Source organism: Bos grunniens, chromosome X (assembly GCF_055505025.1).
Source record: "Bos grunniens cultivar Pamir isolate PY7600 chromosome X, Bosgru_T2T1.0, whole genome shotgun sequence".
In the NCBI taxonomy this organism is placed as follows: domain Eukaryota; kingdom Metazoa; phylum Chordata; class Mammalia; order Artiodactyla; family Bovidae; genus Bos; species Bos grunniens.
Window position 1 is genome coordinate 83,296,595 of NC_141194.1, and position 26,682 is coordinate 83,323,276.

At 39.6% G+C, this 26,682-nt stretch overlaps 1 protein-coding gene across 1 annotated transcript in view; it reads left to right on the forward strand.

Annotated features, from left to right (window-relative positions):
* Positions 1-26,682, forward strand: part of TRPC5 (transient receptor potential cation channel subfamily C member 5) — a 338,386-nt gene that overhangs the window by 307,346 nt on the left and 4,358 nt on the right. The window lies entirely within an intron of this gene.

Below are 26,682 nucleotides of genomic sequence, written 5' to 3' on the forward strand. Positions count from 1 at the left end.
CTGCAAGTAAAGGGTAACACCTGGAGCAGCAGGTATTCTCCACATCCCTGCTCCGGGGCTATTGTTGGCATATATTCTGATTGGTTAGTTTCTCAAACAGCTGATTATTGTGGGGGGGCACAAGGCTAAAATGCCGCCTCAAGATTTCCCACCCTAATCATTAGGACCATGACTATGATGAGATAGCACACCTGTGATTACATTGCATTACATGGCAAAAGGGGTTTTGCAGATATAATTAAGGTTACCACACAGGAAGAGTATCCAGGTGGGCCTAATCTAATCTCATGAGTCTTTTAAATGCAAAAAAGAATGTCAGAGGTTTGAAGTACATGGAGGATTTGGTGTGTCATTGCTGGCTTGAAGATGGAGGGAACCATGTAGTAAAAAATATGGGTGGTGTTTAGGAGATGAGTATGGCCCCCACTTGACAGCCTGCATGGACAAGGGGATCACAGTCCTCATACCACAAGGAAATAAATTCTGCCAACAACATAAACGAACTTGAGACAGATTCGTCTCCAGAGTCTCCAGATAACAGCTGAGCTATGCTGACACCTTGATTTCAGCCTTGGGAAGGCCAATGTGACGGGAGTGGAGTACATAAAGGGGAGACAAGTTGGAGATGAAGTCATGGAGGTGAAGGATAGATCAAGTAGGGCCTGATAAACCTTTGTGAAGACTTTGGATTCTTCTCTGAGTGAAATGGGGAGCTGTGGGAGGGTTTTAAACAGAGGAGGTACATGATGGGAGTTGGACCATAAAGAAGGCTGAGCGCCAAAGAACTGCTGCTTTTGAATTGTGGTGCTGGAGAAGATGCTTGAAACTCCCTTGGACTGCAAGGAGACCAAACCAATCAATCCTAAAGGAAATCAGTCCTGAAAATTCATTGGAAGGACTGATTCTGAGGCTCCAGTGCTTTGGCCACCTGACATGAAGAGCTGACTCATTGGAAAAGACCCTGATGCTGGGAAAGATTGAGGACAGGAGGAGAAGTGGGCAACACAGGATGAGATGGTTGGATAGCATCACCAACTCAATGAACATGAATTTGAGCAAGCTCTGAGAGATAGTGAAGGACAAGGAAACCTGGCATCCTGCAGTCTATGGGGTCACAAAGAGTCAGACACAACTTAGTGACTGAACAACAACATTGTGATCTAACTGGCATTTTAATGAGATTGCTGTGGCTGATTGAGAAGAGATGGAATGGTACAGGGACAGAGACAAATTATGAGACCATTGCATTGGCCACATAAGAGCTATTGGTGGCTTAGACAAGGGTGGTCATGATGGACACAAGAAATGACACTCCATCAACATAACTGTGTACTCTTAGTATCCAAGAACTGTTAATAAAACCAAATAAAACAGCAACACTGCCAGCCAAGTCACCTAAGGGATGGTATATCCTCTTCCCAGGTGAAGAAGCTGCTCAATTCAAGTTGTAGAAATTTTGTAACATTGGAGTTAAATTTTTATAACTGTCTGTTCCCTTTGAGATGCCCTCAAGCAATCTAGATACCAATTTTTCTCCTTGCTGCTTAGACTTTTTGCTGTTGCTAAACTATTGTCTGGAATCTTATCAGAAATTGCTACATTTAATTAACAAGAAAACATTCAGAATGGCAGAGGACATTTTCACAGTACCTCACCACCACCCAAACCTATGAAAACCTGCTGATCATCCCATTTCGGTCAACAATCTACATCTGCTGGAAGGTTCTGAAAAATCCACAAAGGCTACATGCTATAAATGATGTAAAGACATAGTAAATGCCTTTGCTGCTACTGCTGCTGCTGCTGCTGCTTTTGGGGAGCTTTAAATCCAGAGGGAAAAGTCTGACGAGTTAAATAACAATAGTGCTATTACCCTGAGCATATAATAGTAGTGATTGCAGAGAGCATAGACTCAGGAGTAGTCTGCCTGCCTGGATTTGAAACCTGGACTCTTGCCACTTAGTGTAGTTGGGGTAACTGAACTTCTTTCTGCCTCATTTGACTCCTCTGTAAAATGGGGGTGCATAATTAGGCTTTTCATCTGCTGCTTACCCTCAGATCCACTCCCTGTTCATTTCCTGCGTTGGTCTGTATCAGGGAACTACATTTCCCATAGTCCTTTGCCATTTGCTTCTGTGTGGGATTGACCAACCGGAAGGAAGGAAGAAGACAGAAGCTAGGATATTTCTTCCCCATGTCCAACCCACTTTTTGTGGCACTTCCAGCAGCAGCTGTGTTTCCTACAGGGCTCACCTCTGGTAGCTCCAGCTACCACCAGGCATCCCCCTCTCCTTGGCTCCAGCTTCTGCAAGGCAGCCCCATCTTGGCTCTAGTTCCCACCAGATAGACCCAGTCTCCAAGCTCTGGAAACACCACTCACCATGTCTTCATGCTGTCCCTCTAACTCCAGGGATAAGAGGGGCTTCCTGTTGTTGCTAATCGTGAGTTGCCTCAGTGCATCCTGTTTGGTTCTCGACTCTTCCATCCCCTGTGACTAATCTGTATTAAATCTCCTATGTTTGAAAGGCTTAAAGTGATTTCTGTTTTTCTGGCTACCTCCCAACCAGTACCTATTTGATTGGGTTGTTGTGAGGCTGATTTAGGAAGAACACACTGAGTTGAGCATTGGAGGTCAAATTTGGAAAGACAGAATAGTGGGGACAGCTTTTTGATCTCAATCCCTGAGGGCTTCCCTTGTGGCTCAGCTGGTAAAGAATTCATCTGCAATGTGGGAGACCTGGGTTCAATCCCTGGGTTAGGAAGGTCCCCTGGAGAAGGGAAAGGCTAGCCACTCCAGTATTCTGGCCTGGAGAATTCCATGGACTCTATAGTCTATGGGGTTGCAAAATGTCAGACACAACTGAGTGGCTTTCACTTCATACTGGCAGAGTAATAGCTGGCATGTTCTGTGTGTGCTAAGTCGCTTCAGTGTCTGGCACTGTGTCTGACCCTTTGCAACCCTATGGATTGTAGCTCACCAGGCTCCTCTGTCCATGGGATTCTCCAGGCAAGAACACTGGAGCAGGTTGCCATGTCCTCCTCCAGGGGATCTTCCTGACCCAGGGATCGAACCCGCATCTCTTACATCCCCTGCTTTGGCAGGCAGATTCTTTGCCACTAGCGCAACCTGGGAAGCTCAATAGCAGGCATACCAGCAAGGATTGGCTTGGTGTTGACTGGAGGGTGGGGGCAGTGCTGTAAAGAGTGTAGAAGCTTGCCTCCTTTCTACCTCTCATCCTTATTCCCCATGAAAATATCTTCAAATGGGAAGGAAGTCCTCCCTGTGCCAACAGGGACTATGTTCCCTCAAGGAGTGGAAGCATGTTGACAAGTCATGTCTCTAGAAGCTGGATGACAAAGTTTAGAGCCTGCCTTTAGAAAAATAGTTTTTAAAGATGAGGTCTGCTTTTGTGGCTTCCCACGTCCCCATGCTGAGTCCTCATGTTGCTGTCTACTTGGCTTAGCACAGCACTTGGGGTTAACTGCCTTACCTCACCTGGACAAGCCCGTGGCCTGGCCTCCACCTCTAGTCTCAAGCTGAAGTCTTTCTCATTTCCCTAAGGCTTAGAGAAATCAGAAATAAGAATACAGTGAGTATCTGGTATAGATACAAGCCTTTATTAAATCCCAGGCACTTTCTATTTAATATCATACAGCACTTCCCTGGTGGCTCAGTGGTAAAGAACCCGCCTGCCAATGCAGGAGATGTGGGTTCAATCCCTAGATCGGGAAGATCCCATAAAGGAAATGGCAACCCTTTCCAGTACTCTTGCCTGGGAAATTCCATGGACAGAGGAGCCTAGGAGGCTATAGTCCATGGGGTGGCAAGTGAAGACTTTAGCAACTAAACAACAACAATCATTATAACTACTATCAGTAAAACTACTGGGGACTTGCCTGGTGGTTCAATGGTTGTGAATCTGCCTTGCAATGCGGGGGATGCTGGTTTGATTCCTGTTGGGAAACTAAGATCACACATGCCACGGGGCAACTAGGCCCACACACCACAACTAGAGAGAAGTGTGCTGCAACTAAGATTCCAGGCAGCCAAATAAATAAATATTTTTTAAATAAATAAATAATAAAACTACCACTTATTGAGCACTTATAATGTGCCAGACACTATACAAAGCACTTTTCATGTATATTTTCTCATTAAATCCCTACAACTACCTGAGGAAGGTACTATTATTGATTCAATTTTATAGGTGAGGAACAGAGGCACAAAGCTAAAGTGACTGGCCCAAGGGCACACCCTTCATAAGAGCACCAGCAGGTCTGTCTGATCCAAAGTGATAATGACACCACACACCTCCTTTCCTGCATGAACCCAAGCCCCCAGGCCCTGGTGCACACCCTCCACTCTATCCCACCCAATGTCAGACTCCCCCCAGCTTTGCCTCTCCACTTGGTTCACTGACTCACTGATACTCCCATGGGTTCTAACCAGAGGGATCTTCTATGGAGTATTCTTTGGTTCCAGAGACTAAGTGACTTATTCTGTTTTCCTGAGGTCAAATCCCGTAACCACCAACTCCCCAACACACACACACACGCACACACTTTCTTTTCCCTATTTTTTTTTTTTGCCCACCAGACTTCAAACTTCTGGTTTCTTGTTAGTTCTGTCCCTAATATCCCCAGCCTCCCCAAACAATCACACAACCCACCTAAAATCATCACACCCACAGAGGGTAAAAAGTTCAGAGCTACTAAGCTTATTTGCATGACAAGAACTCCTCATTCAACTTACACATGCTGCCTTGGGATCTCTCAGCCCTTTTCCTTCTCAAACAGTTTTTGGATACTTTAAATTCTCTTGAAACTATATCCACAGCAGTAAATAGACTGACTATCCACACTCCAGCTGCAGTTGGGGAGAGAGGAGCATTCTCTTGGCACATGCTGCTGCTGCTGCTGCTGCTGCTGCTTAGTCGCTTCAGTCGTGTCCAACTCTTCGCGACCCCATGGACTGCAGCCTACCAGGCTCCTCCGTCCATGGGATTTTCCAGGCATGAGTACTGGAGTGGGGTGCCATTGCCTTCTCCGGGGAAATGCTGCAGGGATCACCAAAGGCTGACTTTTCAGACTGCTAGCCCTGCCTGGGCCTGGCCCTCCCTCTGGTAGTCTAACACAGAAATGGATTCCTCTGTCATTCTGCATCCATGCCCTTGCATGGTTTTGTCTGAGAGCCCATATCTGCTGGTGATGAGAGTGCTTTGCTTCAAAACACTGAGCCTTCAATGCCACCTGCTGCCTGGTAATGATTTTGGTGACTGACAAAGATTCAAGTGGGAATGGGAAGTGGACAAATGAGGGAAGTGAGTTTCCTTATCCTGTGCTAAAGGTCAACCCAACAGGGCAGATGCCTGAGCTCCTTCTCTGCATCCCAGACTCACTTGTACTGGATGTTCATCAGGAACATCAGTAAGTAGCATGGAGACTCCATCTTGGGTAACTCAAACAGACGATCAACTATGTGAGTGATGGAAAGGGCCTAATGCCCAAAAAATACCTCTTCCCTCATGCCAGCTGGTGCTTTTACTCTTTCATCCATTCACTTAACAATAAATATCTCCTGGATGGATAAATTAATGAATTTAACAAATGCTTATTGAGAGACTACTATATATCCTATGCTGGGGATACAGTGGGTAATGGGAGCAAGAAAGATGTGGTCTCTGTTCTCATGGAGTTGATAGTCATAGAACTACAGTTTCAATTTCCACTATTTGCATTTCATTTCTTTACCTTATGACTGCACCTTTTTTGAGTCATGAATTGTTTTGATAATCCTATGAAGCAAATATGCATGTGTGCATGTGCTAGGGTCACTTCAGTCATGACCAACTCTTTGCAATTCCATGGACTTTAGCCCACCAGGCTTCTCTGTCCATGGGATTATCCAGGTAAGAACACTGAAGTGGGTTTCCATGCCCTCCTCCAGGGGATCTTCCCAACTGAAGAATAGAACCTGCGTCTCTTATATCTCCTGCATTGGCAGGCAGGTTCTTTACCACTAGTGATACCTGGGAAGCCCGTGCACGCATACAGTTTAGCATAAAATCTCAGAGGATTCAGAGACATCCTCCCATTGTTCTTAAATGCCTCACTTTGGGACCTTGTCCCCACTTAAAATGCAAATAGGTTTTAAGCTGTTAGCAGGTGACTTATGACTCCTTGTGAGTTCAATCCCTTACTAAGATCAAGTTTTCATGGTGAATCAAGCAAGTGAGAGAAGTGTACCTGAAGAAGGGGGGACAACAATAAGAGAAAGAGATTAGAAGCACTGAAGGAAAATGTCACCATCATCACAATTCGCAAAGGATCAGATCTTTTTAACAATCCCCAACATTCAGAAAACTAAGATCATGGTATCTGGTCCCATCACTTCATGGGAAATAGATGGGGAAACAGTGGAAACAGTGTCAGACTTTATTTTTGGGGGCTCCAAAATCACTGCAGATGGTGATTGCAGCCATGAAATTAAAAGACACTCCTTGGAAGGAAAGTTATGACCAACCTAGATGGCATATTCAAAAGCAGAGACATTGCTTTGTCAACAAAGGTCCATCTAGTCAAGGCTATGCTTTTTCCAGTAGTCATGTGTGGATGTGAGAGTTGGACTATAAAGAAAGCTGAGTGCCGAAGAATTGATGCTTTTGAACTGTGGTGTTGGAGGAGACTCTTGAGAGTCCCTTGGACTGCAAGGAGATCCAACCAGTCCATCCTAAAGGAGATCAGTCCTGGCTGTTCATTGGAAGGACTGATGTTGAAGCTGAAACTCCAGTACTTTGGCCACCTGATGCGAAGAGCTGGCTCATTGGAAAAGACCCTGATGTTGGGAAAGATTGAAGGCAGGAGGAGAAGGGAATGACAGAGGATGAGATGGTTAGATGGCACCACCGACTCAATGGACATGGGTTTGGGTGAACTCCGGGAGTTGGTGATGGACAGGGAGGCCTGGCGTGCTGCGGTTCATGGGGTCGCAAACAGTCGTACACGACTGAGCAACTGAACTGACTGACTGAAGTCAAAGGTGCTTTCAACCTCTACATAAAGTAACAACTACTGATGGACAATCTGGAGAGAAGCAGAGAAGACCTGGACTTCCTATGGATTGGCCTCTGAATGTGCTCTTCATAGGCTACAAATAATTTTGGTGGAAATTTCAAATGCCCATGGCCCACAGGCCATGGTTGACAAATGTGTACTTGGCTTCTGCCTTTAGTCTTGTCCTGAGCATCAAGAATCAGTTGACTAGAAAGCTATCTGATACAAATGTTCTTTAATTTCTGAGCAACTTAAGGTTTAGAAACTAAATGTGAGAGCTGACTAATATTAAGAAGCTTAATATTAATATTAAGAAGTTCTCTCCCTTGCTGTGGTCACTGGAGCCCTACATGTAGGTCGGCTCAGCATGGAGACAGCCTGGGCCAGGAGGTGGCCTGTAGCTACAACACAGAAGCCAAAATACCCCAGAAGGAGCCTCAGAAGTTATGACCTACTGCAATACTCTGCTTCTTACTTGCAATCTGACAGCAAAATTACATTATCTTAGCTGTCAAGGTATACCCGACTTTATTTAAAAGAGGATAATAGAAATGATCTAAGAGTAAAAAATTGGTGTGAGAGGTAACTGTATTTCTCCCCCTCTTATTTTCCATTCTTCCATCATGGGAGTTTGATTTTCCTCTGTTCTCTTTCTCAATTTTCCCTGTATGTTTGAATTTTTAGAAGTACCTGTGTGTATAAAGTTTTAAGATAATCAAAAAGGCTTGATGAGAAACAGAATTATCTCAAAGCTTCTCTTAATAAATGTGGCATGTCAGGAATCACCCAGAGTGAAAGAAAAGAAAGTATGATAGGCCTTCTCATTCATTAAAAAATCAGCACCAATTACTAAAGAAGGCTTGGATAGCTGGAACCAGAATCCTCTCACTGACTTCATCAAAGTTCCCATTGGCCTAGGCCTCCAGATTTTTGCAGGCACAGAGAAGTTTGCATTGCCCAGTGAATCCTCAAGGAAGTTATTCCATAGTGTGTTTCTCTTAATACTAATGCAGAGACACTTAATACTCCAGTCCCTCCATCCTTAACCAGGATACACTGTATGACATATAGTGAATAAGTGAAAGTGTTGTTTGCTCAGTCGTGTCCGACTCTTTGCAGCCCCATGGGTCACAAAGAGTCAGACACGACTGAGTGACTAAACAATAGCAACAACAACAAAGAGCCAGAAGATGTGGATTCTAGAGCTGCTTTGTGTGGTGTGTGTGGTCAGTCATACAGTTGTGCTGTTCCTTCTGACCTTGCATAGACCAGGGCATTCTGTTCCCAACTTTGTTCTTCATGCTATTCCTCAATCATAATGTATGCATCCTATGTTCTACTCCAATGAGGCTTACCTTCCTCATATCCTCATATAACAATGGAGAGTACTAGTGTCTACTGGGAGAGCATTACATTTTTTTAATTTATTGAATTAGCCAAAAAGTTTGTACAGGTTTTCCATAACATCATTTGGAAAAACCTACACAAAATTTTTAGCCAACCCAGTATATCATCCAGGCTTCCCTGGTGGCTTGACAATAAAGAATCTGGCTGTGATGCGGAAGACCTGGGTTCCATCCCTGGGTTGGGAAGATCTCTTGGAGGAAGTTATGGCAACCCACTCTAGTATTCTTGCCTGGAGAATCCCATGGACAGAGGAGTCTGGCGGGCTACAGTCCATGGGGTCACAAAGAGTCGGACACAACTGAGGAACTAAGAACACACAGAATATATCATCTAATCTCCCTGAGACTTTTTTTCTTCTCCTCACACCCCTCAGCCCACCTTGTGGTAAGAGAGTGAGGACAAGAAGAAGAGAAAAACAGAAACTATTCAGATGACTACAGACAAGTTAGTGAGGGATTGAAGAAGCTGTGTGCTCCTGCTAGTTGATTTCCTGAGAAATTGTGAATTAAAAACTGCCCAAACTTCATTCTGACTCAGAAAATAGATGATTTGAAGGCAACAGAGTAAGTCAGAGGTGGATTATGGAGGAGGGAATTCTGGGGATCCAGTGCCCTCATTTTATTTGCCACTTTTCCTTCAGCATACCTTGGACTTAGAGAGGAAAAGATAAATAAGCTCCATTATTTATGACCTGTGTTGTTTTTATGAGCATGCTTGTGTTCCATATACTAAGTGGTCTCTGAAGAAAAGCCAGTCTGCTTGTGAGGACCTTGCAGAACCATTCTAGAAGATGGAAAGCAGATCTTTTTGGGTCTCAGGGACCTAACACACTGGATCAATTTGCAGTTGTCTTTTGTTCTGCCACTTTTATTGTCCTTAGTATGAGACAGTCTGCTACCTTCTCATAAGAAAGACAACAAACAGGGACCTTGAGGGTGTTAAACTGTGTGAAATAAATCAGAGAAAGACAAATATTGTATGATCTCAATGATATGTAGAATCTTAAAAAAAAAAAAAAAACTCATAGAAAAAGAGACTCAATTTGTGGTTACCAGAGGCAGGGGGTGTGGAGGTGGGGAAATTGGATGAAGGTGGTCCAAAGATACAAACTTCCAGTTATAAGATAAACAAGTCCTGGGGATGTTATGTACAACATGACGACTGTAATTAACACCACTGTATGGCATATTTGACAACTGCTAAGAGAGTAGATCCTAAAAAGTTCTCATCACAAGGATAAAACCTTTTTTTCCTTTTTTGTATCTATATGAGATGATAGATGTTCACTGAACTTACTGTGGTAACCACTTCACAATATATGTAAGTCACATCACTATGCTGTACTCCTTAAACTTATGCAGTGCTTTATGCCAATTACATCTCAGTAAAATTGAAAGGAAAAGTAATACATTCTGCAGAGAATGTTAAATAAACATGATCAACACATACACCCCTGCCAAAGAAAGACCAGAGTGCCAAGCCTGAGTAAGCACCAAATATCCATTTTCTCCCTGGCCCCATCCCCACCCATTCATTAGTTGAAAGGGCATCTCTTTGACTGAATAATGCACACATTAAGAAACCCTGGGGATATATGTATACATATAGCTGATTCACTTTGCTATACAGAAGAAACTAATAAAACATTGTAAAGCAACTATACTCCAATAAGAAAAAAGCCTGGGGAGACTGCTGCATGAGTGCTCAGTCACTTCAGTCGTGTCCAACCCTTTGCAACCTCATGGACCATAGCCCACCAGGCTCCTCTGTCTATGGGATTCTCCAGGCAAGAATACTGGAGTGGTTTGCCATGACCTCCTCCAGGAGATCTTCCCAACCCAGGGATTGAGTATGCATCTCCTGTGTCTCCTGCATTGGCATGCAGGCTCTTTACCACTAGCACCACCTGGGAAGCCCATATCAGTTATTAATTCTGACTTTTCCCCTCCTTCCTTCCCATGTCTTCTCTCCATAGTAGCTGGATAAGTCAGTTTTTTTTTCATATTGTTGAACAGCAAGATAGCATTATCTTTGGAGGTGCACAAATTATACCTACTACCCACTGTCCCATCGACAGAGGGACAAAAGGCAGTGGCCATGGGAAGTCAGGGACATGTAGGAAGGTGGGAGAGCTGCTGTTCTGCTGCTTTGGCTTGCTGAATACACCTGGATAAGCAAGCAGAATCCAAAAATTAGTGTTTCTGAAAAGATGTTCAAGAATCACTTGTGTCAAAACCACCCAAAGAAGCTTGTGAAACAATGAAGATTCTAGAAGTGCCCCCCTCCCATCCCCACAGTTCAGTTCAGTCACTCAGTCATGTCTGACTCTGCGACCCCATGGACTGCAGCACGCCAGGCTTTCCTGTCCATCACCAACTCCCAGAGCTTGCCCAAACTCATGTCCATTGAGTTGGTGATGCCATCAAACCATCTCATCCTCTGTCATCCCTTTCTCCTCCTGTCTTCAATCTTTTCCAGCATCAGGGTCTTTTCCAATGAGTCAGTTCTTTGCATCAGACGGCCAAAGTATTGGAGTTTCAGCTTCAGCATTAGTCCTTCCAAAGAAATCCCAGGGCTGATCTCCTTCAGAATGGACTGGTTGGATCTCCTTGCAGTCCAAGGGACTCTCAAGAGTCTTCTCCAGCACCACAGTTCAAAAGCATCAATTCTTCTGCGCTCAGCTTTCTTTATAGTCCAACTCTCACATCCATACATGACTACTGAAAAAAACATAGCTTTTACTAGACAAACCTTTGTTGGCAAACTAATGTCTCTGCTTTTTAATATACTGTCTAGGTTTGTCATAGCTTTTCTTCCAAGGAGTACGAGTCTTTTAATTTCATGGCTGCAGCCACTATCTGCAGTGATTTTGGAGCCCCCCAAAATAAAGTCTCTATCCATTTTTTCAAGTCTGAAGTGAGACCCAGGCATCTGCATTATGACACACCAGGCAAGTCTAATAAGGCCTTGACGTTTGAGAACCTCTGATGTAAACAAATCTTAAGTAGTTCCCTGGACATCATTGGCCATGCTCAACCTCTCTACTCTTCCTGATTTTTCTTAATGTTGCCTCTTTCTGGAAAGTTCTTAACCTCCATCTCTGCATGGAGAAATCCTGCCAATCTCTCAAGGCCCAGCTCAAATACAAGCTCTTTGTTCGCTCCTTCCCTGCTTCCTGGTCCCCAGCTGCACACAGCTGGGGATTGCTCGTGAAGCAACAAGACAGGGGACTGGTTGGTATCAGTAATGGAATGTGAGGGGAGTTGGGAGCATGAGGATGAGAGAGATGGATGGAGTTAGTGCCTGGGTTGTGAGCTTTGCCCTGGTGTTTAGCACTGAAATTTGTGTACTCAAGCTTTGGTTGTTTCAGGGACTGGAAACTTGCATAACCAGTAAAAAAGTAACACTCATGAAGTCCTTGAGAGGTCAGAGCAGCAGTTTCCCCCACCTAGCAACATAATCCAGAGAAGGCACTGGCAACCCACTCCAGTACTCTTGCCTGGAAAATCCCATGGATGGAGAAGCCTGGTAGGCTGCAGTCCATGAGGTCTCTAAGAGTCAGACACAACTAAGCGATTTCACTTTCACTTTTCACTTTCATGCATTGGAGAAGGAAATGGCAACCCACTCCAGTGTTCTTGCCTGGAGAATCCCAGGGACGGGAGAGCCTGGTGGGCTGCCGTCTATGGGGTTGCACAGAGTTGGACATGACTGAAGCAACTTAGCAGCAGCAGCAACATAATTGTTGGAGGAATTAGTGGCTGTTTAATCCCTGGGAATGGAAGTGGGTGAGGGGGCAGACCTAATGGCTGCTCAATGGACAACTGCCAGGTGTTCAGTGGGAAGGAAGACCTGTTTGTAACACCCATTGAGGGGGCTCTTGCAGTCTGGGGATATTGGGGGGCATCAGTACTAGGGTACAGGGAGTGCTGGAGGCAATGGATGGGTAAGGAGCAGAAGTGGAGGGGAGAGCTCTCTGTTTGGCCTCGATGTTTTGCACCTGAGTTTGTGTGCTTGGCTTGAAGTTACCATAAAGGCTCTAAACTACACAAACCAGCATCAAAGTCATTCCTGGCAGGCCTCAAAATGATTAAAATTGGCTCCCCTCTAGACCATTGCACATGCACACAAAGTTGGAGGTAGTGCCTGGTGGAGGATGGTGATACTCACTGAGGGCTACTGTCTCTACTTCAGTGCCTCCGAGAGATTGTGGCAGGTATGGCCCCTTCCATATTTTGAAGATTCCTGTGTATTTTTTAAATGAATGAAGACTAAAATGGAGTTACAAAAATGATGACATATTTCAAATGCTTACATTCTTTAAAAATTGCCCTAAGGCAAACCCACAATACAATGTATGATGTCTGCTGAGGTCCAGAAATCTGCATTTTTAACAAATGCTCCATATGATACTGATGCACACCAACATTTGAGAAGTATGCTCTGAATTTTACCAGAAGAAAGCAGTCTAAAGTGAGGAAGACTTCCCTTGAAATGCCAGGGAAATGAATTGTCCCACCTTGACAATTGTGCATTTCATGGCAATTTGTATTGCCATGGGGCCCAAGACTCCTGGAAGTAGTTGTTCTCCTTAAAGGCTTTGATTAGTTCTGCTCTGCGATGTCTGTGCCTGCCACTCTCCCTTTGCATTATGTTGTAAAGCTTTCCAGTCTTCTAGGGCAAGATGGTTACTGGCAGGAGAGCTGAGAGGGTGCCTAAGAATTTATCAAAAACTGGTAAGAAATCGGTTTTGTAGTTTGATTGCAAGAAAAATAACCTTGTACTTAGATTTGTTGAGAAATGTGAAAATGAACAGACACATTCCTTTGACATAGCTGCGGCCATGTGTTCCAAATCTGAGCAAGTCAACAATGTTTGAGAGTATGATCTATATCACACTGGCAGTGAGAAAGGAGCTAAGCAGAAGTCCTCACCTGGTTGCTCTATAGAAGCTGATGATATCAAAGACAATGAAAGCCAGACACATGATTAGAACACATGTGTAAGGATGTGTATCACTACAATCACATTATGGTAGCACAAAAGTCCTGAAAATTTTGGAAATTTGGAAGAGGAAGGACCACAGCCTATGATTGTGTAGGTTTTTGTCTTATACAAAAGCACCCAGCAAGGGGATGATCTTGGAGAATATTGAAAAGTCATAGTTGGGTAGAGACAGTATGGCAAAGTATGGGAAAGGGTATCATCACCAAACATTGAACAATTTAAAAAGTCTGTCTGATTTGTCTATCACCTAAGGTAAAAGGCCAGCTTATATAAGGTGAATGAAAATCTCTTGGGCATCATACATTTAGAGAGATTTAGACAAATATGACTACAAAGACCATGTCTGTCATCAGGCAATTCAAAGCAGATCAAGGGTTGAAAATAAATTTCCACATGCCAAATTATAATGTTGTCCATATTGTTCACTGCTAAAATCCCAGTTCCTCACAACTAGCAGGCAGTCAATATATACTGGTTGAATGAATGAATATCTGGATGAATAAGTACCTTACTCATTACTTTACAGCTCACACTGTATAACCAATCCTCCCAGGTGGTCTGCTATGTCCCAGTCTTCATGATTCAGGTGCTACCTCTGTATTCTAATTGTGTTCAGTGTGGTATTCACACCACCATTAGAGGACAGTCATCTTGCTATACCCAGCATCCATCAGAATATCTGGAATATAGTAGTTGTTCAAGAAAAGAATATAAAAAAATGAATGATGGGAATGTAAATTGGTACAGCCACTATGGAAACTGGAAACTATGGAAACCAGAAACTAAAAAGAGAGCTACCATATGACCCTGCAATCCCACTCCTGGGCATATATTGGAAACAATGAAAGCTCTAATTTGAAAAGATACATGCACCCCAATGTTCACTGAAGCACTATTTACAATAGCCAAGACATGGGAGCAACCTAAATGTCCATTGACAGAGGAGTGGATAAAGAAGATGTGGTATATACATATAATGGAATATTACTCAGTTGTAAAAAAAAAAAGAATGAAATAATGTCATTGGCAGCAACATGGATGGACTTAGAGATTATCATATTAAGTGAAGTAAGCCACAAAAAGACAAATATTATATATAATTTATATGTGGAATCTAAAAATAGTGCAAATGGACTTATTTACAAAACAGAAACAGACTCATGGACATAGGAAACAAACATGCTTACCAAAGGGGATGGGAGGGGAGCGGTAAATTAGGAGTATGGGATTAACATATACAAACTACTATATAAAAAATAGATTACAAGGACCTACTGTATAGTTCAGGGAACTATACTCAATATCTGGTAAGAAACTATAGTGGAAAATATATATATTCTTATGTATGTATACATATATATTATATATACACATAACCAAATCACTTTGCTGTATACCCAAAAAATAATATTGTAAATCAATAATAGTTTATTTTTTGTGTAAATCAATAATACTTTAATAAAAATAAAACATTAATTTAAAAAATGAATGAATAGGTATACAATGAATTTATATGTGATAAATGAGTGGGAAAAGACCAATGAGAGGACAATTTGCAATAACTTCTCTGCCAAATTATTACATAGTAAATCCCAATGTGAGGTCACCTGAGCACAAGGGGAATGGAATGGTATCAACTGGGGTCCTTGAGATGTTTTTAAAATATTTAGAAAAAAAAAATTTAGAAAAAATTATATCCTCACCTGATTGGAGTAGGTACAATGAGTGGGCACCAGAAAGATTCTTAAGCTAAAATAAAAATGCCTGTGGTTTACAACTCGGCCCATTGCTTGTTTCTATTCTTTGTTGAAATCATTAGATATTTAGAAAACTATTTTTTAAAAGACATAACTGCTTTTGGTTAAAACACATACAAACAAAAAGCTAGCCCACAAAGGGATTTTAAAAAATTAAAAGTAGTAAAGCCATTGCCTAAATACCAGGACATTCATCTCAATTTATTAGAAAATAGCCAAATACCTATAGGAGCTATATCATCATTCTCCCTTTTCAAATGTGTCTAGAGATGACAAGAACCTAGAGACCCTGTGTTTAAAAATGTGACTCACTTCATTTTACAAAGAGCTTATTGAATACCTGCTGTATTTTAAGAGCTACAGAAATATTCCACAGATAAAAGACTGCCTATTCTGGGCTATCAAAGGGTAAAATGAAAATTCAAAGTTTGTTTCTGGTATTATAGGCTCAGAAATGTGGAATAAGGAATGAATACTTATATAGTTCTTACTACATACCAGGCAGTAGCCTAGGCATTTCATACTGACTTCTGTAGCAACTGGGCTTCCCTTGTGGCTCAGCTGGTAAAGAATCTGCCTCCAATACGGGAGACCTGGGTTTGATCCCTGGGTTGGGAAGATCCCCTGGAGAAGGGAAAGGCTACCCACTCCAGTATTCTGGCCTGGAGAATTCCATGGACTCTATAGTCCATGGGGCTGTAAAGAGTTGGACATGACTGGGTGACTTTCACTTCACTTTTTCTACAGTAATTCAATGTGGTAGGGACTTTTACCCTACAGATTATAGTCATTCAGTTTCTCAATTTCTGGGAAGTAATACTGTGGCAGCTTCTGAGATGTCCCCCCAATGATACCCACTTCCTGTTATTTGAGTCCATATTCAACTTTTTTGCTTGAGTATGAGATGGACCTATGGACTCTTAACAAATAGATTATGGCAAAAGTGATGTCATTTCAGAGATTAAGTTATTAAAAAAAACCATGGCCTTTCTCTCACACACCCTCTGGGGGAAGCCTGCTGTCATTTTATAAGCTGGTATGGAGAGGCCCACTCTGGAAAGAACTGAGAGAGATCTCTGGCCAATAGCCAGCAAAAGACTAAGGTTTTCAGTCCAGCATCCCACAAGGAACTGAATCCTGTCAACAACCATACAACCAGCTTGAAAGAAAATCCCCCTCAGTTCTCCAGCCAACAACTGGATTATACCATTGTACGGGATCTTGAGCCAGAGGCAAACAACTTGCCACACCCAGATTCCTGACCCACAGAAACTTTACAATAATAAATATTTGTTGTTTCAAGCCACTAAATTTGGAGACTTTACTAAGACTTATCAAATAATTATTAAATGTACCAGTTACTGTGTTACATAGAGGCACTTTGCTTAACTCAATTATTATAAACAAAGTTCTTGAAATGGAAAATAGAAATGTTATTAACTTTAATACAGCTTAACCATTCTTGGAGAAGGCACTGGCAACCCACTCCAGTACTCTTGCCTGGAAAATCCCATGGACGGAGGAGCCTGGTAATCTGCAGTCCATGGGGTCGCTAAGAGTCGGACACAACTGAGCGACTTCACTTTCACTTTTCACTTTCATGCATTGGAGAAGGAAATGGCAACCCACTCCAGTGTTCTTGCCTGGAGAATCCCAGGGACGGAGGAGCCTGGTAGGCTACTGTCTATGGGATCACACAGAGTTGGACATGACTGAAGCGACTTAGCAGCAGCAGCAGCACCCGTTTCTTTATGAAATGCTTTCTTCTCATATGTTTTACATATAATTTTACCAAAATTTTCGAGCTTCAGATTCAGCAATTCATTGAAAAAAAATCTGTCAGAGAGCCTAACTAGCAAAGCCAGTCTCATTTCCAAATCAATTTGCTAAATCATATTTCTTTTGTCTCAAAAAGGATGACTTCATTTTTCAACTCAATAAATATATCAGTACTTAACCCTGTGATGATCATTTTACTTGTAAATCCTAATACCAGAATAGACAAATTAAAAGATAGATAGCTTGAGCATGCAGGATTGTTATAAGTTTGTTATCTGGATGAAATAAAGTGAGTTCAATAATTTTTTTAGCACTTTTTGTTTTGCTTTTACAGAACTCTGAGTGAATTTTTTTTGTCTTTAATAATAGTTGGGGAATGGAGAGTTGAGGTGGTTAAAATTGTTATCATTTATTCCATCCACTATGCTGCTGTGCTGTGCTTAGTCGCTCAACTGTGTCTGACTCCTTGTGACTCCATGGACTGTAACCCAGCAGGCTCCTCTGTCCATGGGGATTCTCCAGGCAAGAATACTGGTGTGGGTAGCCTATATCCCTTCTCCAGGGGATCTTCCCGACTCAGGAATTGAACCGGGGTCTCCTGCATTGCAGGCAGATTCCTTACCAGCTGAGCTACCAGGGAAGCCCTGCCATCCACTATAAATTATCTCAAAACCCCAGAATCAGACTGTTTCTCATGCCAAATTTTATCCTTAATTCTTAAATAAGCAAAATATATGAATCAACATTTCTCCAAATAAGATATACAGATTGCTGATGAGCACATGATAACATGCTCAACATCACTCAGCATTAAGACAACATAAATCAAAACCAGAATGAGATACCACTTCACACCCACTAGCATGTCTATGATAAAAAAAACACGGACTGTGGCGAGCTTTGGTGAGGATGTAGAAAAATCAGAACTCATACATTGATAGTGGGAATGTAAAATGGTATAACCACTTTAATAAATAGTATGACAATTTCTCATAAAGTTAAACATAGAGTTACTGTATAACTGAACAATTCCATTCCTAGGTATGTCCCCAAGAGAATTAAAAAAAAAAAAAAAACATATCTACACAAAGACTTGGACATAAATATTCACAGTAACATAATTCATTAATATTAACAGCAAAGTGGAAACAACTCAAACAACCATCAGCTGATGAAGAAATAAACAAAGACATAGTATGTCCATACAATGAAATGTAGTATTATTCAGCCATAGGAAGGAATGAAGTATTGATAGTTGCTACAACATGGATGGGGGGTTTCCCAGGTGGCATAGTGGTAAAGAATCCACCTGCCAATGCAGGAGATGCAAGAGACATGGGTTTTATCTCTAGGTCAGGAAGATCCCCTGGAGGACAGAATGCCAACCCACTCCAGTATTCTTGTCTGGAAAATCCCATGAACAGAGGAGTCTGGTGGGCTACAGTCCATGGAGTCACAAAGAGTCAGACATAACTGAGCAACTGAGCACGCACAACATGGGTGAACCTTGAAAACATGCTAAGTGAAAGAATCTACACACAAAGGACTAATATTATATAATCCATTGGTATGAAATGTTCAAAATAGACAAATCCATGGAAACTAATGTAGATTATGGGCTGATAGGGGCTTTGGGGAGGGGACCAAGTGCTGGGAATTGACTGCTAATGGATACAGGGGATTTTCAGGAGTGATGAAAATCTTCTAGAATAGATAGTGGTGATGGTTGCTCAACTCTGTAAATCTATTAAAAACTACTGAATTGTACAGTTTAAAAGATGAGGAGAGCAGCATTGCTATCTGTGAAATCTAAGAAATCACTGCTTAACATAAAGTCATGAAAATTATTCCTGTTTTCTTCTCAGTTTATTTTTTGGTAACAGCTTCATTGGGATAATCCAGATACCATAAAAATCATTTTTGCAAGTGTACAATTCACATTGCCTAAGGGTACAAACTTGCAACTAGTAGCAAGTCCTGGAGATATAATGCACAATATAGTGACTAGGGACAATAATATCATACTGTAATCATCAAAATTGCTAAGACACTAGATCTTAATTATTCCAGCCACCAAAAAACAATAATTATGTAATGCAATAGAGCTACAATGGCAATCATATCACCATGTATAAGTGTATCAAATTAACAATGTTGTACACCTTAATGTTATATGTCAAATATATTTACATTTTTTTTAAAGATTAGAACAGCAAAAGCATGTATATCAAAAGAAAAAACACACAAATTGGGCTACATGAAAACAAAATATATGCAATTACCATAGAAATAAATTATATTATAATAGCTATCAAAATATTTTTCAAACATGGTAATATATGTGCTTCTTTATTAACTCATGAAATAAAATTTAGCAGTGGGTTTAACAAGTACCTTAAGTTTAATCTAGGGTTTTGTTTCCCTTTTGAACTGGTTGCTCACTTAACCCAAAGCCATTTATTCCCTCCTAGAGAACGTAGAAGTATCTCTGATTTATCCATTAAGAGCTGGTTTGCACTGTTCAGATACAGACAATGGGCATCTCATAAATCAACAGAATCCTCTATCCTCTACTTCAGTAGTTCTGAACCATTTAGGGGAGGGCATACTTCTTTGAGAATATGATGAAAGCTCAGAAAAATTTAAAAACCCCAATATTTTATATACAATTTTAATAGATTCACTGAGTCCATTACCTTCATTCATAGAACCAGGTTTACAAATCTCTATTCTGTTTGATGTCATTTTTGATCTGCTAATCCTTTAATATCATAGCTAAGCACTACTACCTTGGAGAGCAAAGTGAAAACCTTCATGGAATATCTAAAAGACCAAGGAGCAATTCTAGTTATCACTGACAGACTGAATGTTCACTCAAAAACCACCCTAAGACAAACAGTGTAAGACATAGGTCTCCTTTTAAAGATTTCATGTGCTAATAAAAAAGACTTTTCTCTCCTTTACACTGTACACTTTTGACAATGGAGACTATATTGTATAACCATCTTATTTGGCATTAAGTTAAAAGTTTGTGGATATAAGTCACAAGTTAATGTGGCCTCTGAAACAAAGCTCTTACCACTGTATATATATATATGATAGGGCCCAAGGACATTTTAAAAGATATTTGGAAGTAAATTGCCAATATCACATTTCACTGCAAATACTGTCATATATATTTAACTATATTATCACAATACCATACCTCACTAGAGAAATATAACACAGATACACTATAATTACTAATTTGGGGGTCCATATTTAAATTTCCCTTATTGTCTCAAACATGTCATTTACAGATGATAAACTACAAGAACATTGAAGATGTGTCACTATGCAAACACAGAGCCACAAGGAAAATGTAATAAACTTATTGATTCAAGGCAGTTAATGAAATCCCTGTGCAATCATTATCTAATTACTAGGCTAAATGAACAGAGACTTCAATGACTGCCCATGACAAAGAATACAGATTTTACAGAATCAGTCAAGGAAAGTCATGTAAAACAATAAAAACGAAAGAAGGGGATCAGATTTCCAGAGTTATCATATTAAATTGCTTAAAATGTCTAGTTTCAGAAAAATTTACAAAACATACACACTCACACACACACATACACACACACACACACACACACAGAAGGTATGGTTTATACACAGGAAAAAAGATGTCATAGAAATTGTCCTTGAGGAAGCCCAAATGTTGGTTTCATTAAAGACTGAACTAGCTATTTTAAATATCTTCAAATAACTAAAGGAAACCATCTAAATAATTAAAGAAAAGTTATGAAAACAGTGTCTCATCAAATAGAGAATATTAATAAAGTGATAGAAATTGTTTTCACAAGGATCAGATTGAATTTCTGGATTTGAAAAGTGTTGTAGCAGAATTAAAAATTCACTAGATGGGCTCAACAGCAGATTTCAGCTGGCAGGAAGAATTAGCAAATTTGAAGATAATTCAATTACCATTGTCTAGGAGAAGGCAATGGCACCCCACTCCAGTACTCTTGCCTGGAAAATCCCATGGACGGAGGAGCCTGGAAGGCTGCAGTCCATGGGGTCACTGAGGGTCGGACACGACTGAGCGACTTCACTTTCACTTTTCACTTTCATGCATTGGAGAAGGAAATGGCAACCCATTCCAGTGTCCTTGCCTGAAGAATCCCAGGGACAGGGGAGCCTGGTGGGCTGCCGTCTATGGGGTCGCAGAGAGTCAGACACGACTAAAGTGACTTAGCAGCAGCAGCAGACTGACGATCAGAAAGTAAAACAGAATGAATAAAAACAGATCTTCAGAGAATTTAATGGTGAGACACATGTGTATGGCCAACATACACATAATGGGAGTCCCAGAAAAAGAAGAGAGAAAATAAAAAAAGAACTGGAAGGATATTTAAAGAAATAATGATTAAATACTTCTCAAAAATAGTTACACATCCACAAACTCAAATATTTCCTAGTAAGATAAACACACATAAAAAGCCTTGTCTTAGTCAAACTCTCAAAGACCAAGAAAAAAATCTTGAAAGGAGGAAAAGATAGCTGATTTCCATCCAAAACAATGGGATCTAGAAGTCAGCACAATGACATATATAAAATGGTTAAAGCAAAAGACTGCCAACCAAGAATTCTATATTCAGCAAATATATCCTTAAATGAAGGAAAAATAAAGACATTTCTCAAGTACACAAGGACTGAGAGAATTAATGGCCAGAAGGCACATCCTATAAGAAATGCTAAAGAGAATTCTTCAGGCTGAAATGAAAGAACACTAGACAATACAAAAAAAAAAAAAAAAACCCACAAAGAAGTAAAGAGCACCAAAAAATGGTAATTAAAGGTAATTGTATAGATAAATACAATACAAATCTTATTGGTGGGGGGGACTTTTTTCCTAGCTACTTTGAAAGATAACTGCATAATTCAAAAGAACAAAAAAGACATGCAACATACAGAAAATGGGAAAATGGCAGATGTAAATACTACTTTATCAGTAATTACTATAAATGTAACTAGATTAAGAAAACCAGTTAGTAGGCAAAGATTGCCAGACTTTTAAGAAACACACATGATCCAACTATATTCTGTCTAGAAGTGATACACTTTAGATTCAAAGATACAAGTAGATTGTAAGTAAAAGATGAAAGATTTTTTGGCCGCACCATGTGGCATGTGGGATCTTAATTCCTTGACCATGCTACCTGCATTGGACTGCAGTCTTAACCACTGCCCACCAGGGAAGCCCAACTGTAAGTAAAAGACTAGGAAAAGATAGATGGTGCAAACAGTAACCAAAAGAGAGCTAGCTAAGTGGCTATACTAATTATCAGACAAAAGAGAATTTAAGATAAAATTTGTTATTAGAGAAAACAAAGGACATTTTTTATGATTAAGGAATGTATTTATCATGAAGATTTAACAATTATAAATGCATTTCCACCTATCTACAGAGCTGAAGAATATATGAAGCAAAAACTGACAGAACTGAAGGGAGAAATAGAAATTCAATAATAACCATTGGAGCATTTATTACCCCACTTTCAGTAACAAACAGAAGTAGACAAATGATCAAAAAGGAAATAGAATACTTGAACAATGCTATAAACCAACTAGACCTAATGGACACCTATCTATACAACATACCATACAACAATAGCAGAATATATGTTCTTCTGAACTGCACATGGAACATTCTCCAGGACAGATTATATGTTAGTCCATAAAATGTCTACTTTTTTAAAGGACTGAAATAATAAAAAAAATTTGTTCTGCAAACATTAGATATCAGTAACATAATAAAATTTGGGATATTCACATATCAATGGATAGTAGAGAAGATACTGCAAAATAACTACTGGTTCAAAGAGGAAATCACAAAGGAAATTAGAAGATACTTTGAGATGAGTTAAAGGGAGAGTACGGTATATCCTAAATATCCCCAGAAAGAAATCTATAATTTTTAAAAGCTTATATTAAAAAGTAAATATTTCAAATCAATAACTTAAATTTCCACCTTTATGAAACTAGAAAAATACAGTAAACTAAACCCAAAGCAAGCGGAAAGAAAAAAACATAGCAAATTGTTTATTAGTAAAATATTTATAGATTTAGCCCTCCCATAACTTTGAGTTACAACTCATTTTGAGTTAATTTTTGTATACGGTGTGAAGTAAGGATCAAGATTCTTTATTTTTTCCTTCTGGAAGTCCAACTATTCCAAGGTAATTTGTTGAAAACATTATTCTTTCCAAGTTGAATTGCTTTGACACCTTTCTTAAAAGTCAACTGCATATATGCCTGTAATTATGCATATGCACACATTTATTTTTGGACTTTCTTATTTTGTTCCGTTGATCTTCAATGCCAATTTGTTCTTTTACAAAATTAACTACATCTTTTAGTTACATCTTTTACATCTTTTGTATTTATATATAAACTTGAAAGCAGTTTGTCAGTTTCTTCAAAAATGCCAACTGAGATTTGACTGAAAGTGTATTGAATCTATAATCAATTTGGAAAGAATTGCCTTCCTAACTATATCCAGTCTTTCAATTCATGAATATGCCATTTCTTTACATTTATTTAAGTCTTCTTTAATTTATGTCAGTAATCTTTCACAGTTTCCAATGTTAAAAAACACACATATTTTTGTCACATTTATTCTTAAGGATTTTATATTTTAAATGATACTTTTTAAAATTAATATTTTATTGTTCATTGCCAGTATATAGTTTATTTAATTCTATTCTATTTAATCAGTTTTATTACTGATTTGTATCTGGTTCTGTTTAATAGATTTTTCTTCATTATGTATCATATTTTCCTGTTTCTTGGCATTTGTGATAAATTTGTATTGGATGTCAGACATTATGAATTTTACCTTGTTGGACGCTGGATATTTTTGTATTGTTTTAAATATTCTTGAGCTTTATTCTGGAAATAGTTTGATCTCTGAGGCTTGCTTTTAAGCCTTGTTAGGCAGGACTAAATACACCATTAGTCTAGGGAAGTTCTGTACAATAAAAATTTTATGCAAGTCACAAATATGTGCCACATAGGTTACATTTTATAGTAGCCACATTAAAATATAGTGAAAAGAAATTGGTAAAATTAATTTTAATTATATATAAATACATTACATTTATAATGTATTCTATTGATACCCAAACCAGGAAAAAAGTACAGAAAATTAAAAAAAAAAACAACCTGTAGACCAATATCCTTTATGAACATAGACAGGGAAATCCTCAACAGAGCATTAACATATTTGAATCCAGCAATATATAAAAAGAACATACCATAACCACATAGAATTTACTCCAGAAATGAAAAGTAATTCATCATATTCATAGTCTAAAAAAGAAAAATCCTATGGTCATATCAATTTATATGACCAGAAAAGGTGTTTGACAGACTTCTACTCTGATGATTTTTTTTTTAATGTCTTAGCAAAACTGGAATAGAATGCAATGTGCACAACCTGAACCACAAAACCTATAGCTAACTAAGTGGTGAAAGAAGACTTTCTAAGATCAGTAACAAGGTATATCTGCTTTAAATACTTCTATTCCACTTTGAACTAGAGATCCTAGGTAGTGCAATAAGGAAAAGCATTGAAGATGTACAGATTGGAAAAGAAGAAATAAAACTGTCTTGTGATTCTGTATAAAGTAAACCCTAAATAATCTATTTTTAAAATTTCATAGAATAAAAACATGAATTTAACAAGGCCACAAAATACAAAGTCAATACATAAAAATCAACCATATACTAGCAATGAACAATGGGAAACTGAAATTTTAAAAGACAGTACTATTGTAAACTGTTGTTAGTAAAATGAAATAGGCATAAGCTTTCATTTTAGGCAAAAGGTTAACAAAACATGTATAGATAGGACTTACACATTGAAAACTACAAAACATGGATGAAAGAAACAACATACGATGTTCATGGATTGGAAGACTCAGCAGAATATACTTTCACTCAGCGTAAGATTTTCAAGGTTCATCCATGTTGCAGTATATGTCAAGACTGGATAATAATGATAGTATACCACATTTTGTTTATCCTTTTATTTGTGGATGGACATTTAGGTTGTTTCTACTCTTTAGCTATTATGCAAAGTGCTGCTGAACATTTGTGTACACGTTTTTGTGTAGAATGTGCTTTCGTTTCTCTTGGGTATGTAGCTAGGAATGAAATTGCTGGATTGTATGTTAACTCTATGTTTAACTATTTGAGGAATTACCATATGGTTTTCCAAAGTAGCTGCACCATTTCACGTTGCCACCAGCAGTGTGTGAGGGGTGCAAATTCTCCAGATTCTAACCTACACTAGCTATTCTTTTATGAAAAATTGTTGTAGCTACCCTAGTGGGTTTAAAGTCATATCTCATTGCGGTTTCAATTTGAATACTCCTAATGACCAACAATGTTGGTCATTTGTGTCTTTCTGCAAATGTCTATTCAAGTGCTTTCCTCTTTTTAAAATTGATTTGTCTTTTTATTATTGAATCGTTATCATTCTTTATATAGTCTGGGTACAATTCCCTTATCAGATATATGATATTTCATTCAGTCAGTTCAGTTCAGTCGCTCAGTCGTGTCCGACTCTTTGCGACCCCATGAATCGCAGCACGCCAGGCCTCCCTGTCCATCACCAACTCCCAGAGTTCACTCAGACTCACATCCATCGAGTCAGTGATGCTATCCAGCCATCTCATCCTCTGTCGTCCCCTTCTCCTCCTGCCCCCAATCCTTCCCAGCATCAGAGTCTTTTCCAATGAGTCACCTCTTCGCATGAGGTGGCCAAAGTACTGGAGTTTCAGCTTTAGCATCATTCCTTCCAAAGAAATCCCGGGGCTGATCTCCTTCAGAATGGACTGGTTGGATCTCCTTGCAGTCCAAGGGACTCTCAAGAGTCTTCTCCAACACCACAGTTCAAAAGCATCAATTCTTCGGCGCTCAGCCTTCTTCACAATCCAACTCTCACACCCATACATGACCACAGGAAAAACCATAGCCTTGACTAGATGAACCTTTGTTGGCAAAGTAATGTCTCTGCTTTTGAATATGCTATCTAGGTTGTTCATAACTTTCCTTCCAAGGAGTAAGCGTCTTTTAATTTCATGGCTGCAGTCACCATCTGCAGTGATTTTGGAGCCCAGAAAAATAAAGTCTGACACTGTTTCCACTGTTTCCCCATCTATTTCCCATGAAGTGATGCAACTGGATGCCATGCTCTTCGTTTTCTGAACATTAAGCTTTAAGCCAACTTTTTCACTCTCCACTTTCACTTTCATCAAGAGGCTTTTTAGTTCCTCTTCACTTTCTCCCATAAGGGTGGTGTCATCTGCATATCTGAGGTTATTGATATTTCTCCTGGCAATCTTGATTCCAGCTTGTGTTTCTTCCAGTAATGATATTTCATTACTTTAGCCTGTGGGTTTTCATTTTCTTTATGGTGTCCTTGACATACAGTTTTTAACTTTGACCCAGTCCAATTTACCTATTTTGTTCTCTTGTTCCTTAGCTTTTGGTGTCTTCTCTAAGAAACCATTGTTTTATCCAGGGTTATAAATATTTACTCAATTTTCTTCTTAAAGATTTATACTTTTTATCTATTAAATTTAGTTCTGTGATTCATTTTAAGTTGAATGTTGTACGTGGTGTGAGG